Source organism: Puntigrus tetrazona, unplaced genomic scaffold (assembly GCF_018831695.1).
Source record: "Puntigrus tetrazona isolate hp1 unplaced genomic scaffold, ASM1883169v1 S000000001, whole genome shotgun sequence".
In the NCBI taxonomy this organism is placed as follows: Eukaryota; Metazoa; Chordata; class Actinopteri; order Cypriniformes; family Cyprinidae; genus Puntigrus; species Puntigrus tetrazona.
The window spans coordinates 884,845-891,084 of record NW_025047681.1 but is presented as its reverse complement, the minus strand read 5'-3'; the positions used below and the strand labels follow the sequence as shown (position 1 = coordinate 891,084).

The 6,240-nt window shown below is 37.9% G+C and overlaps 1 pseudogene; it reads right to left on the bottom strand.

Moving 5' to 3' along the window:
• Positions 1-227: 227 nt before the first annotated feature.
• On the bottom strand, positions 228-1,819 carry LOC122331501 (annotated as a pseudogene).
• Positions 1,820-6,240: the final 4,421 nt, after the last annotated feature.

Sequence of the window (6,240 nt, the reverse complement as noted above, 5' to 3'; positions counted from 1 at the left end):
AAATATGACCATTTTAAGATAGAGAGATAGAAAGAGAGAAAGAGAGATGTTAATTATTAATTTAACCTAAATTTACCTAAAAAAAATTGTGATTTTAATAAAAGTCATAGGGTAGTGCTGACAAGTATCTTTGCTTCTTAATGTTACAGTTTACACAGCATGAACTCCAATCTCTGTGTGTGAATGGTGTGTGTGAGTGTTAATTAAAGCAGTGTATAAATACAGAATGGTGATTAAACTGAAAGGTTTATTTAATTTAAATTGACACTCGACAGATGTCGGTCAATGAATAAATTGTAATGCGAACAAAGAACATTTACACCATTTGAATAACTATACAGGTAATAAAAAAAATCATCATCATTAATAATGGTATTTTTTAAGATGACTTTTTCGATGTATTTAATCATAAAACACTTATTGTTAATAAATGTCATTTTACATTATAAAATTTAATATTTTCTCTAAACCTTAGTTTATTTAAAAGACATCCATCTTCTTCGGCTTATCTGGGCCGTGTCGCGGGGAGCAGTCTAAGCAGGGACGCCCAGACTTCCCTCTCCCCAGACACTTCCTCCAGCAATTCCGAGGCCAGCGGAGAGTGAGTGACCGAGCTCCTACCCTCTCTATTCAAAGATAACTCGAACAACTACATGACTGAACATGAAACCTCTGAGCCCAACAGAGATACACTGGTTTTGGACCAAGCGTAATTCCAGTTCCCAGGAATTTTGCCTCGAGCCCACCGCACCAATAGATACCCCTGTATCAACTCCAAGTCCCAGTTTTGCAGCAACAGGTCCGGCTTTGGCTGAAACACTGCCGACTTCAGCACGAGCCATCATTCCAGCTCCAGTAACACTGGCTCCAACCCCAGCCGAGGCGTTCGGGCCTTTGGCTTCTGCCTCTAATACACTCACTTCAGCAGCAACACGACCCACTCCTGCTTCCGCGTAGACTCCAGCCTTCGGAATCCGGTGTCCTGGTTTGTCTTCGAAGCCTAATGCATATTTTCCACACTGAGCATATCTGCCCTTTGTGCTGGCATCTGCTGGTCTGTCGAATGTGTCAATGACGTTTATGGTGTCCAGCAAATCAACATTGACCGATGCAAGTTGGATATTTGGTTTTTTGTTCATTTCCTTTTTGATATTCCACGTTTCTCTTTTGAGCAACGACTTATTTATGTCACTTGAAACATTGAAATCGACAGGGTGTGGCCCTACCCATTGCCGTTTCGTATAAATTACATTACAATCGTCATCTGCAGATATAAGACAAATTAGTTGATTTGGACATTCAGAAAACAACACAAACTAAAATAGAGTATTTTGATATAATGAAGATACAGATTTGTATGATTTCTAATAAAAGAGTGTTTTTTTTTCAAATCAGAGAAATCTATTCCTACATGGATATGAATTTTGTGAATACTAAATATAATTCCAAAACATTTTATTATTATGAGCATGGTACATTTATTGTCTCTTATTTGCACTTAACTTGAAATTTGAACGTATAATTATTAAAGTAATTCATATTAAAATTCTCTTACCATGTTCGCTACGTTCATGATGTGTCCTTTCACTCATTGCGCTTGTATAATGACACAAATCTTGTTAGTATTTAATCCAATATGTTTATGAAGATATATGAAGATCTTCTATCAAGTGGTATCACATTTTTGTCCTCTGTGTTTTGGGGAGGAGTCTTCAGTCATTAACCTCACCTCGACAAATTTATTGAACAGCAATATGATTTTCATATCGGACTTTTCAGTTGAACATCTAAAATATTTTGTGAATATCTGGGAAGCATTATGTAACACTGAAAATGGTTGAAGGCAATCCAATGTACCAACAGAATAACTATTAAACCTATATTTCCAGGTAATAAAAAGGAAAGAAAATGTACATAGTTGCTCTGAGTGAATAAGGCAACTTTATGAATCAAGTCCAAACTCCATATGGTGAAGGTAAACAGCTGTTATTCCATTGGTCTTACAGAATCAGATGTTCTTTTATGTCTTCACAAAGGGAGAGGTAGTATATGAGTTATTCACCTGTGGAAAGGAATTTCACTTGATAAGATTGCTCAAGCAATACTAATTCTGTAAACTAGAGAGATTCTTTAATCTTTAAAAAGGATTTATATGATATTGGTAAATCTTAAAAAGCGAGGTAATTTGCGGACGATTGGTGCTTTCACACCAAACGCAAACCAATTGTCTACCTCCTACTAATTCACGCCTGCACACAATCAGCAGTGCATTTTTCTTCAGATATTTTTCTTGCATATGGACATCATCTGTGGTTTTATCGTGACTGTGAACTCTATTGTTTAATCTTCATCGTTATCATGCTTGTTGTGAAGGGGCCTTTAGTCACTTTTACTTTAGTCACTTTTTACGTGACCCTTTTTTTGGTCGCCCAGTTCCTGTACTAACTGTAATATGCTGCGAGGCAGTGTGTACTTGCCATCAAAATCTAACATATCTTCATGGTCCAATCAATCACTTTATTTATATAGACTTATATTTATTAACAATACAGATTGTATCAAGGTGCTGAACAGTATCAAATAGGAGAATAGAGTGATGTATAATGATGAGAGATTGACACTTATTTTTTATTAAATACAGAGTCTCTGTAATCAAATCGAGGATAGTCACTAGAAATTAAGTGTCCTCAACTAAGCAAGCCAGAGGTGACGGCGGCCAACAAGAGTCTTCCTACCATTAAACAACTTAATCTTCAATGAATAATAAATATAATGCTATTGTTTGACAGCGCAATGTGCAAAAACATCATTGGACAAGGTTTTCACACTGCAGCTATCATTGTAAAACAGGGAGAATCTCTGTTTGTATGTCCAAGGTAGCAACAGTAACAGTAGGGGGGCTGGGGCATACCAATAGCTCAATTTTCTGTGTTTTTTTCTTTGATTTTGAAATTAGGACAGCTGTTGGGTTGTCCTAAAGTTAGGACCGTTTGAATATATGGAATGAAAGTCTGAATATGTTGAATGAAATTTGCAGTGTATAGAACTGAAATGCAAATTTGACTCATAGTAAGGCAGTAAAGTGATTCATAGTATTTAATGAAAAATAATAGTTAGCTAGTTACAGCATATCTTTGTCATCAGAGAAATAGTTTTCTGAATTAAATGACTTTAATTACATTGAGGTAATTACATTTTTAAAGTAAAAAAAATTGGCAAGAGCTGATCATATTCCAAACAAAACAAGCAGTTTACAGTGGACATCCCATCATCTCAGATATTTCACACATTGCCAGTTGTGATAGTGTTTTGATTGCTTTAATCTTTTGACAAAAAATGCCATATCAATTTTTAATCAATAACTTTGGGCCTCGCCATTGGAATTATTAATACAACTTTTTTTAATTAAATTACCCAGGTGCTACTATATTTTCACAGGTTGACATCAGTCTCAGTGATTGTCTGATTTCTCAAAGTTCAAAGGCTATGACATCTTCTGTACCCCTGATATCTTCGAGGTTAGCGGCCACGTTCGCCTTGCTTGACAATTGTCAAAAATCTTGTTAGAATGGCTGAGAAAGCCAAACTCTATATACATTAAGTCCAAATCAGTCATGACTAAAATATTTCTTATGGCTATATCCAGATCGTTCTATACAACCTGTTGGAAGGGTCCTGATTTCAGCATTTCCAGCTGGTTCTGGGGAACAAGACACAACTTCTCTGCATACTCCATACTCAACTCTGTCTAGAGGATATAAGGTTGGAAATAAATGGTGTAAGGAGGTGAATCAAAACCTGTATATGCATTAAGACTGATCTGAGAAGGGATATCCAAAGGAACAAAAAGACTTCAAAAAGAGAGTAAACACCCCACCTCCCCCTGTTGTGTTTATGACACCCTCTTCACCTCTGCTCTTCCTGCTTCCCCTCCTTCTGCCCAAAAAGAGTTGGTTTAAAGTTCATTAAGAATGTCGCACTTACATATAATTAATCATAGTAATGGTAAAAGTAAGCGTGTTTGGCGTGCTGTCAGGGAGAGGGCTTGGAACTTGGTGGACTACCGAGTCCAGATTTTTTTCCTCTTGTCCGTGAAAAGCGGACAGGGCTCGTTCCACGGCAGTGGGTGCAGAGCTCCGGCTTAGAGCGGTCCACTGTAATAGCAGCATGTGTGAACGACCGTCTCTGGCGGGAGCTGTCCACAGCGGTGGGTGCAGAGCTCCGGCTTTTGCGGCCTGCTGCTAAAAGCAGTGGGTGCGAGTGTGCGTCTCTAGCGGGAGCGGTCCACGGCGGTGGGTGCAGAGCTCCAGCTTAGAGCGGTCCACTTTAATAAATCGTTTGAATAAATTTAATCACAACTAGAGGGATCAGCAGTTACATTGTAATAAATAGAATTAAAATCATGAAGGATTGGAGTCAAATAAATTTATGTGTAAGGCCAGTACTATAATTGGAAATACAAAAGATTAATAAATATTAGTGATTTTTAATGAGACGCAAAGAAAAGACCGAACACGCATTGACCTTCGACCAGGGCCTCTGGATTCCGTTCTGCAGGAAAAGGGGGACCCTTACATTTTATTATTAGCAGACCAGTCCAGAGCATTTATATATGTTGTCATTATTACAGTACATCTTACAGTCAGTGCTTTGGACTATGAGATGGACATGTGCTCTGGAACAATCTCCCTAACTCTGTTCGGGAAGCAGATACACTCTGCCAGTTTAAATCTAGATTAAAGACACATCTTTTTAACTTATCCTACACATAACACACCAACACACTTTTTATTATTCAAATCCGTTAAAGGATTTTTAGGCTGCATTACTTAGATTTGCTGGAACCGGGAACACTACTCCTACAATACGATGTACTTGTGACATCGTAAAAAGAATGGCATCTACGCTAATATTAGTCCTGTCTCTTTCTCAATCTGTTCTCACAGTTTGTATCCAGACTAGATGGTGGATCAGCACACAGAGATTATGTTCATCAGAGACCAGATGCCCCGTGGACAGATCACCAGATCCTGATGCACACACACACACACACACACACACACACTAAGTCATTAACACTATCTGACACAGCTGCGTTTAAAATTGAACTGGAAGTTAAGTGCTGGGCGTCCGGTCAGAGGAGAACTGACCCCAACTGAGTCTGGTTTCTCCCAAGGTTTTTTTTTCTCCATTCTGTATGCATGGGGTTTTGTTTCCTTGCCACTGTCACCTCTGGCTTGCTTGGTTGGGGACACTTAACTTCTAGTGACTATCGTTGAATTGACTACAGAGACCGTCTCTGCATTTAATAAGAAATTGGTCACTCTCGTCATTATACATCCCTGTCATTATACTCTTCTACATTATACTGTACAGTGCTTTGATGCAACCTGTGTTGTTAAAAGCGCTATATAAATACAAACGATTGATTGATTGATAAATAAGTTCTGGGCTAACAACAGAAAAGGCACGCGCTCCTCTCATTTTTAGCCTTGTTCTACGAACATGCAGCATGTCTGAGTTCATAGATCTGAGTGATCTGGACAAGGTATGAGGTTTTAACTACTTAAGACATTTAAAAACAAACAGTAGAATTTTTAAATTCAGTACTTTACATACAGGAAGCCAGTGAAGTGAGATGAATCCACTTGATGATCTGTATGACTCTCTCTCGTCTCCACCTGTAGTTGGTGTGTGGTGCCGTTGTCCTGTGGCTGCCGTCGCGTCATCCAATTGGTTGAGAGACAACCCCACATGACTGTAAAGTGCTTTGGGTGTACGGATATAACCAATAAAGAGCTATATGAATGACTTAATTATTCAATGCAACGTGTGCCATTTCCTTACATTTGTAAGGTAAATCATTTACATTGTGATTACAAAATAAAAGCTCAAACCATCACTCTGAGTTTACACGTGATGTCCACATATTCATTAAATTACAGTGGCAATAGCATTTGCGTCATACAGAAATCGCCAAATATTAACAATATTTTGGTAGCATTGTACAACAGTAGGCCGTTAGTAACATTCTTATGATGGAAACACATTGAGCTGCAGCCATGTTCATTTGAACCTAAACATTCTATTACTAGTATGATGCGTTGGAATGCACACTGCATATGATTACGATGAGCAGTCTTCCCATGAAGGTAATCTTTACAGAAATGCAAGAAATAATCATTAACTTATCTATAAATTCAACAAAATTTTGAAAATGTTCCTTAATAAAATCTGAAT